Raw genomic sequence first — 13065 nt, forward strand, 5'->3', positions numbered from 1 at the left:
GTGCTCCTGAAAACCTGTCCACAGCAGTTTTAATCCAGGCCACTCTAACATAGGTGCAAATCCATCGATACCTAAACGCTCCCACTTCTGAAAATCTACCAATTCCCAAACTCCATGCTTCCCAAAACTTATACAAGGTCAACTCTGGTTTTGTTCAGGAATATTATGTCTAACAAGTACAGATCTCCCTTGCAGACAATCAGGACGTTTATTTTGTCTTGCCTTTGATATCTAATTTATTATTTGTTTGTAAGTTCTCAACCCTTTCCACAATTCAAGCCATGTTTACTAATAAATATAAATTTGGACTTGGGAGTAATAGACATGCTGAAGAGGTAATAGCAATCTTTTCAATTATTGGGTGGTGGTTATTATCTATTCAAATGCCAATGTGTCCGGAATTGATGGGTTCTTGGTCTCACTGACTTCAAGAATGAAGCCATGGACCCTCGCGGTGAGTGCTACAGCTCTTAAGGTGGCGCGTCTGGAGTTTGTTCTTTCTGATGTTCGGATGTGTTCGGAGTTTCTTCCTTCTGGTGGGTTCGTGGTCCCGCTGGCTTAGGAGTTAAGCTGCAGACCTTCACAGTGAATGTTACAGCTCTTAAGGCTGCGTGCCTGGAGTTGTTCGTTGAGCGCCTGGAATTGTTCCTTCCTCCCGGTGGGCTCATGGTCTCGCTGGCTTCAGGAGTGAAGCTGCAGACCTTCACGGTGAGTGTTACAGCTCATAAAAGCAGTGTGGACCCAAAGAGTGAGCAGTAGCAAGATTTCTTGCAAAGAGCAAAAGAACAAAAATTCCACAGTGTGGAAAGGGACCCGAGCGGGTTGCCAATGCTGGCTTGGGCAGCCTGCTTTTATTCTCTTATCTGGCCCCACCCACATCCTGCTGATTGGTAGAGCCAAGTGGTCTGTTTTGACAGGGCGCTGATTGGTGCCTTTACAATCCCTGAGCTAGATACAAAGGTTCCCCACATCCTCACCAGACTCAGGAGCTCAGCTGGCTTCACCCAGTGGATCCTGCACCGGGGCTGCAGATGGAGCTGCCTGCCAGTCCCGCACCATGCACCCGTACTTCTCAGCCCTTGGGTGGTCGATGGGACTGGGCGCCATGGAGCAGGGGGCGGCGCTCATCGGGGAGGCTCCGGCGGCACAGGAGTCCACGGAGGGGGTGGGAGGCTCAGGTATGGCAGGCTGCAAGTCCCAAGCCCTGCCCCACGGGAAGGCAGCTAAGGCCCGGCGAGAAATCGAGCACAGCACTGGTGGGCTGGCACTGCTGGGGGACCCAGTACACCCTCCACAGCCGCTGGCCCGGGTGCTAAGTCCCTCATTGCCCGGGGCCAGCAGGGCGGGCCGCTGCTCCGAGTGCAGGGCCCGCCAAGCCCACGCCCACCCAGAACTCCAGCTGGCCCGCAAGCGCCACTCGCAGCCCCAGTTCCCGGAGCCTCTCCTTCCACACCTCCCTGCAAGCTGAGGGAGCCGGCTCCGGCCTTGGCCAGCCCAGAAAGGGGCTCCCACAGTGCAGCGGTGGGCTGAAGAGTTCCTCAAGTGCTGCCAAAGTGGGAGCCCAGGCAGAGGAGGCGCCGAGAGGGAGGAGCGAGGGCTGTGAGGACTGCCAGCATGCTGTCACCTCTCACCAAAACACAGGTATAACTTTTGTAACGAATTTTTTGAACAATGGACATTTATTAAATGAGGAAAGATCCTTCTATAGCTCTTTGAACAGCATGCAATTGTTATTCAGTATCATAAATTGAAATTCAGTGCAAGCCAAGATATACTGACAGCTACACTTAAGAGATTTATGATTTCCTCAGCTACTTCCAAAGGAAGTGATAAAATAAATTTTTTGATTAAGATAAATTCAAATAAAGAAGATAAAATAATCACAGCAGAAGTTAAAATGGCTCCTCTTGTTGCATATCATCATCAGCCTTTCAGGTCAAATGACTGAACATACTGCTACCATAAGTATTTTCAGAATCCAATATTGCAAGCAAATTCTCAAGTGCCAGGATGAAGACTACTGCAATAATTAAAAAAAAAAAATGGCTCTCTATTACAGAGATTATCAAAAATCTAAATCTCACCTTTTTTTATGACACAGCTTAATTGCAAGTAATCACAATGCAGAAAAAAAATTTTTTCATTGCTTGTACAATATTTTTCTCATGGAAAGGGCTGGTTTTTAAAGCTATAGCAAGTAAAATCTCTTCCAAATAAGACTTCAGAAACAAGAGCAAATTTTTGTGGGAAACTCTCTTACTGAGCTAAGAGTGAAGACAAAAAATCATACTGCTTTTGGTGGAGATAATACAAACACAAATGTTGGTGTAAACGTTCAAACAATGTTTATTCAAAGTTAAAGCAAAGCACAAATGATTCTGTGAAAGGTGTTAGCTATTTTGTCCGTATTCTGTTTAATGTTGCTCAGACCACATCTGTATCCTTTCTACTGACATTGTAGTAGTTGTCACGAAAATGTTCCCTTTAGTACTATTCAAAGTGAACAATTGAGAGATTTTTGTAATTTTGTCATCATTTCGTATTCTTTAATTCTCTAGAATTCAAAAATCTGTTGGTTTTCTTCAACAAAAGCAGTTGAGAGAATCTTCAGTTCATTTTGAAACATGGAAATCATAGTTTAATTCTGGTAGCCCAAAAAGTTCTTGTTGACTTTTTAAGTAATTCATTGAATGAAGTCTACTTATTTCTTGTTCATTGTTTTCACTTTCTCTCAAGCAAAAAGATTATGCAAATCAAAGAAGAGTAAACTGTTATTGAAGTACTCTATTGCTTACAGAAACTTGTTGTATGGATAAAAAAAAAGAAAACAAAAACTCATCCTTTAAGTGTCAAGATTGTTCTTACTAGGCACAGTATTGCCTAGTAATGCATAGGATGAATAGAATTCATCCTATTTATGAATTTCCCTAGTTATGAATAGGAAAAGAAATTTTGACTTGAAGAGGATAATTATTACAGCATTTAGTGTGACTGTTTTGAAATGAATTTCATCTCTTGAACAATTCAATTATTTTAAGTGAATGTTAGTAAATACTTTTCCAGCATGGGGACAAATGAATTCAGGATGTTTATTGTTGAAGAAGGGGGAAAAATTGACAATAATTTTCTTTTTGTCAGTGAAAAACATTTTAGAAAGTCATTGATCAAGAGTTAAAATCCTGAAGAATGGAAAAACAAGTCATGCCATTGAAGATGGCATTATATATTTTAACATATCTAACTCGAAGAGCTTTCTCAGAGTGGTAGATTTTATGGTAATAGATGTCCAGTGTGCTAGCTTATTTGTTCTTATTAATCAGTGTTGAGTAAACAAAAGAATAGCATTAATTTTATGTGACAATATATAGATGGTATATTACAATGTAAATGGAACATAGATTGTAACAGTAAAGAATTTTGTAAGCGAATTTTATAAAAGAAGTAACAAAGAGACCCAAAACATTAAGGCCACAAAATTAAAGAAAGTGTTATATAATTTAAACACATAAAGTATTTGATATGAACAATGAATAATTTTTAAATATGTCCATGTAATATTTTTCTTTTATCTCAATGTATACATACATATGCCATTAGAAATTATTCACATTGAACTGGAAATAAAAATTACATTTTTATTTCCTAAATCTGGTGGCCCTAATCAGAAAGCTGGCTTGCCTCATTTGCCCAGAGCTGGGGCAACTGCATCTATGATATTTTCAGAAATATACACAAATTGACTTTGGGATGCAGGGATCCTAGAAGACGTTCTTCTTACAAAGCCAGAATTTCAACTGTTGATCCAGCCAGCTCAGCCTAAATCAAAAATTCCCCTTCTTTGGGAATTTCTATTAAGATTCCTATGTTACAGGTGAGGAAACTGAGACTGAGGCAAGAGACTGAGGTGGATACTTTTCAGTAAAGAGCAAAGACTGTCTGGGTTCATGCCTGTAATCCCAGTACTTTGTGGGGCCAATGTCGGAGAGTCCAGAAGTTCTAGATCAGCCTGGGCAACATAGAGAGACCTCCTTCTCTACAAAAAAAAAAAAAAAAAGCCAGGAGTGGGACATGATCCTGTACCCCCAGCTACTCAGGAGGCTAAGGCAGGAGTATTGCTTGAGCCCAGGAATTTGAGACTGCAGTGAGCTATGATTATACCCCGCACTCCAGCCTGGGTGACAGAGAAAGACCCCATCTCAAAAAATGAAACAAAACAAAAAAAAACAACAGTAGGGCCTGCACCGTGACTGGTTAGGAAATGTGTACGTACCTAACAACAGAGCATCAAAATACAGAGAGCAAGTACTCACAGAATTGAAGGGAGAAATAGACAATCTAACAATAACAGTTGGAGAATTCAATATTACACTTTCAATAATTGACAGAACATTTAGGCCACAGATCAACAAGGAAATCGAACCTGACTAACGCTATAAACTATACCTAATACATTCCTACAGAACACTCAATAACAGCAGTATATATATTCTTCCCAAGTACAGATGGAATGTTCTCCAGGATAGTCCATATGCCGGACCATAAAACAAGCCTCAATAAATTTGAAAAGATTGAAAACAGACAACATGTCTTATTCAATAACAATGGAATAAAATTAGAAAATAGTAACAGAAAGAAAATTGAGAATTTCAGAGAGATATATATATATACACATTAGAAAACATACTATCAAACAGCCAATAGGTCAAAGAAGAATTCACAGGAAAATTAGAAATTAGAAATTCCTTTGAGCCAGGTGCAGTGACTCATGCCTGTAATCTCAGCACCTGGGAGGCCAAGGAAAGAGAATCACTTGAGGACAGAAATTCAAAACCAGCCTGGGCAACAGTGAGAACTCATCTCTATGAAATTATAAACACTTTTTAAAACTAAAAAATAAAAGAAATTACTTGCAGCTGAATTAAAAAGAAGACACAACATATCAAGACTAAAACTTATTGTATACAACTAAAGCAGAACTAGAGGGAAATTTATAACTAGAAACTCTTTTGTTGAAAAAGATCTCAAATCAATAACCTAACCTCTCTACCTAAGACACTGGAGAGAGGGGAGCAAACTAATTGTAACGCAAGCAAAAGGAAAGAAATTATAACATTAGAGTAGAACTTAGGAAAACAGAGCATAGAGAAACAAGGAAATTTTAAAGTGGTTCTTTGAAAATATTTTTTTAAATGACAAAGTCAGCTAGACTGACAATGAAAAGAAAGAAAGATTACTCAAATTATTAAATTTAGAGATAAAACGGGATATTACTACCAAACTTATAGAAATAAGGAGGATTATAAGGAAATACTATGAACAATTGTATGCCAGTACATTAAATAATTTAGATAAAATGTTCAAATTCCTAGAAACATATAAGCTACAGAAACTGACTCAAGAAAAAATAGAGAATCTGGATAGACCTGTAACAAGTAGAGATTGAATTAGTAATCAAAACAAAACATCCAAAGAAAAATTCAAGCCCAGATGACTTCACTGGTGAACTTTGCCAGACATGTAAAAAAGAATTAATATCAATTCTTCCTAAACTCTTCCAAAGAAGAGAGTTTCATGAAGCCAGTATCAAGACAAGACAGACACATCCCAAGAAAAGAAATCTACAGACCAATAAGTATTAGGAATATAGACAAAAATTCTCAATAAGATACTAATAAACCAAATTTAGACATATTTTTAAAAACACCATGATAAAATGCGAATTTATCTCAGGAACGCAACATCCAAAGATAATATAATATATGATATCAATAAAGTTTTGGACGAAACCCACATAATCATCTCATAATACAAAAAAGTATTTGACAAATTTCAACATATTTTCATGATAAAAATACTCAGCAAAATAAAAATGGGATGGCATTTTCTCACCCTGATAAAGGGCAGCTATAAAAAACCCACAGTTACCATCATACCTGACTACAAAAAACTGAATGTTTTCCCCCTAAGATCAGAAAAATACCACGATGCACTCTCTCACTTCTTTTACTAAACGTACTGGAGGTTCTAACCTGAGAAATTAGGCAAGGAAGTGAACTAAAAGGCATGGAAATTGGTAAATAAAGTAAAATTACTCCTGTTTGCAGATGATATAATCTTGGATATAGAAATTCTTAAAGAATCCACTAAAAGTCTATTCAAACTATAAAACAGGTTTAGCAAGGTTGCAAGATACAAGACTAATATGTTAAAACCAGTTGTATACAAACAGCAATAAATAATCTGGAAATGAGATTAAGAAAAGAACTGCATTTACAATGGCATCACAAATAAAACACTTAGGAATAAATTAATGAAAATGGTGCAAAACTCATACTCTGAAAACTACAAAATATTATTGAAAGAAATTTTTAAAGATCTTTAAAAATGGAGCAACTTCTTAATTTCAAGGGTTAAAATTGTTAAGATGGCCATATTCCTTAAATTCATCTACAGATTTAACACAATTGTTACCAAAATCTCAGCTGGCTTCTATGCATAAGTTGACAAACTGATCCTAAAATTAATATGGAAATTCAAGATAACCAGAATAAACCACAACAATCTTGAAAAAGAACTATATTGGAATATTCACACATCCTGATATCAAAACATACTACAGAGCTACAGTAATCAAGACATAAGTATAGCTATATAGATCAATGCAATAGAATTGAGAGACCAGAAATAAACAATCACATTTATGCTCACTTCATTTTCAACAAGGGGATCAAAACATTTCATTGGGAAGTAATAATTTTTATAATAAAAGGTGGTGGGATGCATGGATGTCCACATGCTAAAGAATGAAGTTTGAGCCCCTACCTCATACCATACACAAAACTAACTCAAAATGGGTATCAGACCAAAATATAAAGGCTAAAACTATAAAACCCTTAGAAGAAAATAGGCTTAAATCTTAATGAACTGGGATTTGATAATGGTTTCTTAAGTGTGACACCAAAAGTACAAGCAACCAAAGAAAAAAATTGACAAACTGAACTTCATCAAAATTTAAAACATTTTTGCCCCATCAAGAAAGATAAAAATACAAAATGGAAGAAAAAAAATTTCAAATAACATATCTGATAAGGGACTCGTATTTAGAATATGTATTTAGAGAATGCTTACAACTCAATAGTAAAAAGACAACCCAATTTTAAGAATCTGAATAGACATGACTCCAAATAAGATATACAAATGGCCGACAAACACATCAAAAATACTCAACATCATTACTCATCAGAGGTGCCAATTCAAATCACAATGAAACACCACTTCACACACACTATGAATGGCTAGGATTTAAAAGTCGGAGAGTACCAAGAGTTGTCATGGAATTAGAGAAACTGGAACTTTCATACATTGTTAGAGTAGATGTAAATAATGCATTCACTTTGGAAAACAGCCTTGAAGTTCATCAAAACTTAAACATAAATTTTCCATATGGTCAACCAATTCCACTCCTAGGTATGTTTCCAAGAGAAATGGAAACATATGTCCAAGAGAAATGGAAACATAGAAACTTGTACACAAATATTCACAGAAGCACTATTTATAATAGCCAAAAAATTCGAAGAACCTAAATTCACTTCAATTGATGAATAGACAAAGTATGGTATATTCATATAATAGAATATGGCTCAAGAATAGAAAAAGACTGAAGTATTAATATATGACACAACATAGATGAACCATGAAAATCTTATGCTAAGTGAAAGAAGCCAATCAAAAGGACCACATATTGTACAATTCCATTTATAGGAAATGTCCAAAATAGGCAAATTGATAGAAATAGAAAATAGATTAGCAGTTTTCTGGGGCTGGGGGACAGAGATAATGGCTAAATGGCACAGGGTTTCTTTTGGGGATTGTTCCATGAAAGGGCTGTATATGCAAAGCAATTCCCAAATGCCAAAGGAGCCAGGAAACTGAAGAAGGAGGCAGACAAATTCAGTTTGTCCATATTGGATCATTTATTGAGAGGCCTCATAGACAGAAGCATGGTCTTGGGTAGCTGCCAGACAGGTAGATCTATGCATTGTTAATCCCCAGGCCTAAGGCTTATATACCACAGGGAAAGCATATGTGTGCTCCGTGCAAGACAACTAAAGGCAACCCTCTGGAACAAGCAAGGATGTAATGAAATTAATGTAAGTAAAATAATGCAGTATATACGCTTTTATGTTTGACTTCTTTTGTTCAATTTTGTGTTTGCAAGATGCATCCATATTTTTATGTGTAATACACATCAATCATTCACATCGCTATATAGTATTGCATTGTGTGTCTACCAGAATGAACTTACCCATTTTCCTGTTGATGCGTTCTTGAGTGGTTTCCACTTTGAGGCTCATACAAATAGTGTTGCTGTGAACATTCTAGTACAGTCAGTTCTGCTTGCTTAGAAACACAAATCTGTTTTAACACAACTGGTATATTAGAGAACACTTATGCTTACTGCAAGTATTGTGTTTGCTTATGTGCAGTTTTGTTTGTGAGAAGCACTAGATGCACACTTAAAATTCCACCCAGCCGAATCAATCCATGTAGGAACAGGGAAAACACACACATGCATACACCTCAAACATCTATCAGCTACCTCAGTTCACTACATGTGTTATTCTACAAGGTTGTATTTTGTATTTCATTGTGAACTTTTCTATATTTAAAAAAATGGACATTCAACATCCCAAACATCTCTAAGCATCCTGGTTCAAGAATGCTAGGAAGGACATACAAAATGAAAGTTTTAAGTATTAAATAGAAGCTAGAAATTATGTGTTATTTTAAAAGAAATAAGAGAGTATATCATATCTCACAAGCAATAGTCATAAAGGAATCTACACATAGACTATGAGACATAGTACCATAAAAATGAAAGAAATTTGGCTTTTTAAATCTCCAGAAAGGCTGGAACAACTTCAAATGCTACAAATGCTATAAAGTCAATAAAAACAAGGCCTAAAGAAATAAAAGAAAGAGATTGTTGAGTATGTGGACTCAAGACCAGTGAAAAATATCAGGAACAACCTTTCTCATAATCAAAGAGAAGGCACCACCAATATGCAAAGACCTTAAACAGAAATTGCCAAATCCTGCTAAAATGGTTTATTTTAGTGCTAGTAGTCAGTATTTTGATGGATGCAGCAATTTCCAGAGCCTTCAACTCTCAGACAAAGCCAAGACTGCAAACCAGAAAGTCACAAAATAATTTCCAGCAGTGATCAAAAAATTAAAGTTTTAAGTGAAAAAGGTGGCTATGCATTGGAACCGGTTTGTTCGTTTTTGATAAAATAGGCATCTATCATGAACTCGTGCCTCAGAGGACTTACATTTCAAAAACAGAAAAACACAACCCCAGATTTAAGGCTGCAAAAGATTGCAAATTTTGATAACCCGCCTACAATAGATTGAATGGTGGCCTCAAAAGAAATATATTCATGTCCTAAACCCCAGAACTTGTGACTGTGAGCTTATGTAGACAGAGTCTTTGCAGATGTAACTAAATGAAAGATCTCAAGATGAAATCATTCAGGATTATTCAGGTGGGCCCTAAATCCAATGATCCAGCCTTATAAAAGAAAAAAAAGAGAAGAAGACAGGGAGGAGGGATGGTCAATATGAAGATGGAGGCAGAGATTGGAAGGAAGCAACCATAAACCAAAGGATCCCTGGAACCACTAGGGCAGGGAGAGACAAAAAGTGTTTCTCCCCTAAAGCCTTTAGAGAGAGTGCAACCCTGCAAACGCCTAACTTCTGGACCTCTGGTGTCCAGCACCCATACCATGAGAGAATAAACTTCTGTTGTTTTAAGCCACCAAGTTTGTGGTAATTTGTCACAGTAGCCATAGGAAAGTGATACATCCCCTTCCACCTTTTCATAATAATTCACAAGCTGCAATGCTTGATGTCCACTTTCAAAAGGAAACTTCAGGTCTTTTTTAAGTTAAAGCATCATATTTATTATAGCATTTATGTATTTGTTAAGCCATTTAACATATATAAAATTGCACTACCATTTTTAATAGGTTCTCATCTTTACGGGTCACCGATTACATTTTTGAGTGTTTTGTTTATAAATGTATTTTTTCCACAATCCCTGTGATTTTTATTGTATGCTTTTGCATAATGTGGTTTTTATGGACATGTGTGTTACATTATAACACAGCTGACTGCACATGTTTTGGATAACTATATTACACATTTTTCTTGGGTATATATTCGGTCATGGAATTGCTAGATCACAAGTATGCATATGGTCAGCTTTTATTGATGCTGCCCATTTTTCAAAATAAGTATACTGCCACTAGTAGTGATGAGACTTCTAGATTTTCCATATCATGGCCAACAATTAGTATTTTTCATGCTTTCCATTTTAGACATTAAGATGAGTATGCTGTAGAATGATGATATGACTTTAATTTACATTCCCCTGTGATTAATGAAGTTGAATTTTTTCAACTGTTAATTAGCCATTTGAGTATTCTCTTAGTGAAGTATCTGGTGAAATTTTTTGTTCATTTTTTTAATTACATTATCTGTTAGTTTCTTTTTCATATCTAGGATTTCTTTATGTATTCATGAATGTCTTCTTCCACTCTGTTGCCTCTTCATTCATTTAATTATGTGTTCTTATGAAGAGAATTCCTTCATTTTGATATAAAATTGACCCTTGAACAATAAACACAAGTTTTAACTGCGTGGGTTCACTTACACGGAGATTTTTTCAATAAATATACTGGAAAATCTTTTGGAGATTATGATGACATTTGAAAAAACTCTCAGACAAACCACAAAGCCTAGAAATATAAAAAAATAAGCAAAAGTTAGTTATGTTATGAATGCAGAAAATATATGTAGCTACTAGTCTATTTTATCATGTACCACCATAAAATATACACATATCTATTATAAGAAGTTTAAATTTATCAAAGCTTATGCACAAAAACTTACAGAGCATACATGGTGACATTCACATTCAAAAGAAATATAAACAAATGTAAAGATGCAGTATTAAATCATAACTGCATAAAATTAACTATAGTACATACTACTACTGTAATAATTTTGTAGCAACCTCCTGTTACTATTATAGTGAGCTAAAGTGTTGCAAGTATTCCCTTAAAATGCCATGTAACACTAATCATCTCTGTGTGAACAGTTCACCTCTCCAGCAAATTTCATATTGCAGTAAAACGTGATCTCTCACAGTTCCTTGTATTTTTCACTGTGTTTGGTAAAATACCGTGAACCTTGAATAACATGGTGAGATCCACATGAAGTGCCACTAGTGATGATGGAAGTGTTCCCAAGATGCAGAAAAAGCTATGACACTACAAGAAAAAGTTGAATTTCTTAATATTAGCCTAGGTTGCGGTCTGAGGCTATGGTCACCTGCCATTTCAAGATAAGTCCAGTGTAAGGACTATTGTTAAAAAAAAAAAAAAAAAAAAGGACAGAAAAGGAAATGTGTGAAGCCTCATTGCAGCTACACCACCAGGAGCAAAAACCTTGCACTTTTTATGAAATTTTTTTTTTGAGACGGGAGTCTGGCTCTGTCACCCAGGCTGGAGTGCAGTAGCATGATCTCAGCTCACTGCAACCTCCGCCTCCCAGATTCAAGTGATTCCCCTGCCTTAGCCTCCCAGGTAGCTGGGATTACCAGTGTGCGCCACCAAACCCGGCTAATTTTTGTATTTTTAGTAGAGATGGGGTTTCAGTGTTGGCCAGACTGGTCTTGAACTCCTGACCTCAGATGATCCACCCACCTCGGCTTCCCAAAGGGCTGGGATTACAGGCGTGAGCCACTGCACCCAACCTGAAATAAATTTTTATCTGATATTAAAAATGCAGCTTGTATGTGGGTGCAGGATTGCTCTAAGAATGGCATACCTGTAGACATTAATATAATTCCAGGAAAAGTGAAGAATTATATGACAAATCAAAATGAAGGTGAAGGACCAAAAACTGGAGAAGTTAATGTCGTTAAAGGAAGGTTAGATTATTTTAGAAAAAGATTTGGCTTTTAAAATGTCAAGATAACAACAGAAACAATTTCTCCTAACCAGGAGACAGCGGACACGTTCCCAGACATCATTAAGAAAATCATTAAGGAGAAAGGATATCTGCCTAAACAGATTTTTAATGTAGACAAAAGTGCCCTGTTCTGGGACAAAATGCCACAAAGAACAGTTATTACTAAGGAAGAGGAGGGAGCACCAGGATTTAAGACAGAAAGGATAGACTAACTCTCCTTTTTTGTGCAAATGCAGTTGAGTTTGTGATCAACTAACCCCCAAGGCTTGCTAACCCCCAAACCTCGAAGAGAAAAGGTAAACACCAGCTGCCAGTCTTTTGGTTGTACAAGAAGGTCTGGACAAGAACACTTTTTATGGATTGATTCCACTGATGCTTTGTCCCTGAAGTCAGAAAGTACTTTGCCAGGAAGGGACTGCCTTTTAAAGTTCTTTTGATATTAGACAATGTCTCTGGCCACCAGAACTCCATGAGTTCAAAGAGATGCACTTAGCCTAAAACACAGCATCTCTAATTCAGCCTCCAGATTGGGGAGTTATAAAGACCTTTGCGGCTCATTACACACTGTACTGTATTGAAAGGATTGTCAAGGATGAGAACCCCAACAGAGAGAATGTTATGAAAGTCTGGAAGAATTATACCATTGAAGACGCCATTGTTGTCATAGAAAAAGCCATGAAATCCACCAAGCACAAACAATATATTCATCCTGGAGAAAACTGTGTCCAGATGTGCGTGACTTCATATGATGTAAACCATGCCAATTTAAAAAATGTAATTCAGATGTAAATTAGAACCAATCAAGGAAATTATGAAAGAGATCATGGATATGGTTTAAGAAAAAAAGTATGTGGGGTGGGGGAGGGTGGTAAACGATCTTAGAGAAATTCAAGAGCTCATAGATGCCACACCAAAGGAATTAGCAGAAGTCAACTTGATGAAAATGAGTGCATCTGAACCACTGCCAGACACTGAGGAAGAAGATTAGAAGAGGCAGTGCCAGAAAACACATTTACATTAGACAATCTG

This window comes from Pongo pygmaeus, chromosome 8 (genome assembly GCF_028885625.2).
Source record: "Pongo pygmaeus isolate AG05252 chromosome 8, NHGRI_mPonPyg2-v2.0_pri, whole genome shotgun sequence".
In the NCBI taxonomy this organism is placed as follows: Eukaryota; Metazoa; Chordata; class Mammalia; order Primates; family Hominidae; genus Pongo; species Pongo pygmaeus.